The sequence below is a fragment of the Octopus bimaculoides genome, chromosome 11, assembly GCF_001194135.2.
Source record: "Octopus bimaculoides isolate UCB-OBI-ISO-001 chromosome 11, ASM119413v2, whole genome shotgun sequence".
Taxonomy (NCBI): domain Eukaryota; kingdom Metazoa; phylum Mollusca; class Cephalopoda; order Octopoda; family Octopodidae; genus Octopus; species Octopus bimaculoides.
The window spans coordinates 53,990,626-53,992,540 of NC_068991.1; positions in this window are offsets into that span (position 1 = coordinate 53,990,626).

Consider the following 1,915-nt stretch of genomic DNA (forward strand, 5'->3'; position numbering starts at 1 on the left):
TATATATATATAAATTTAGTTCCAAACCATTTCTGTGTCACATTTTACTCACAAGGTATTACTTTGGTCAAGGTTACGGTGGAAGACACTAAGTAAACTTTTAATCTCTGGCCGCCAGGTCAAATCCCCATTTCTGGCACAGTTTCCACTGTAAGACTTTTACAATCTGGTCGTGCCTCCATTTCTTATATTCCTTCTTGTTAAAACAACGTTTTGGCTGATGTACCCTCCAGCCTTCATCAGATTTCTTGGGGAAATTTCGAACCTGGATTCTCATTCCTAAGGTATTTTTCGATGTTGTTATTAATATTATTATTATTATTATTATTACTCAGGTCACTGCCTGGATTCGAACTCAGAATCTTGGGGTTAAGAGTGTGGCTACTAAATAATATATTGATTGCCAACCTCCAGCCTGTTGTTAATTTGGGGCCCTAGTCTGTCTATGAGGATAGCTTCATTAATTCTTAGATTACCCAAATTTCTTTCATTGGCCTCAATTGTGACTATTATGCTTTTGTCAGTGTTCCAGCACCTATCTAGATATTTTCTGAAGGAGGAGGCTCTCATGTTCAGATGTTCTATGATGTGAATGTGAAATGGTCTTGTTGTGCTACCCACAGAGAACTTGTATTTGTTACATTGTATTCTATAGACAAAATTTACCCGTTGACATAAATCTATGCCATGGATGGGGCAGTTAGTTAGTGTGCATTGATTGCTGTCCCTTGCTTGTTTCTTTGCTAGGTGTCTTCTCAGAGAGGGGCCAGAGTGGGCTAGTTGTATATATAAATAAGTGCAAGAGTGGTTGTGTAGTAAGAAGTTTGCTTTCAAACCACATGCTTCTGGATTCAGTCTCAGTGTGTAGTACCTTGGGCAAGTGTCTTCTATAGCCTCGAGCTGATCAAAGCCTTGTGAGTGGATTTGGTAGATGGAAACTGAAGGAAACCCCATCACATATGTGTGTGTTTGTCCCCTATCATAGCTTGACAACCGATGTTGGAGTGTTTATGGCGCTGTAACTTAGCAGCTTGTTTAAAAACTGATAGAATAAATACCAGGCTTTAAAAAAATAAGTACTAGAATCAATTCATTCAACTAAAACAATTCTTCAAGGTGGTGTTCCATCATGGTTGCAGTGTAATGACTGAAATAAATAAAAGGTAAAGGATGTTTATGAATACTGGTCTTGATTTTGCATACTTCATAACAGTTGAAGCACGTTCCATTAAACCTGAAACATGTTCAGAATTGATATCTCCAGCTTTTGTTTAGTTAAAGCCATTCAAAATAATGTCATCTACTCCAGCATCAATTGTGACAGTTAAATAAACTATATATGACAGAAGTAGACATCACTACAGGATTAAGGTTATAAAGTATTCACTGTCAGGACATGTTTGAATGACAAGCCGAGAATTTTACTGGAGAAAATATTTTATTGAAAATTGCTTTTTTTTGTGGGTGGGTTGGCGGGATCTTTTAATAAAAAGTGGCTATGATGGTTGAATAGCATTTTTAAGAGTTCTAAAGAGTTGTTGAGTTGGAATGTTGGTTTAAATTATATTAAAGCATTAGTAACTCTAAATGGCAACAGCTGAAAGGTGACTGACCTTTTCTTGTCTGATTGTCTGCTGTTGAAGCAGAGCTTTTGGCTTGCATTTACATGTGAGTGTGCATCCATCATTCTATTTCTCTATCTCTCTCTCTAATATATATATATATATATATGTGTGTGGGGTATATATATATATATATATATATATATATATATGTGGGGTGTATATATATATATATATATATATATATTTGGAAGCTTATAAGTAAAGTAAATGGTAATGTACAAATCACTCTGCTTATAAAGAAATCAACAGTTCTGTATAAAATATCGATCTGAGAGACAACAATAATGTAC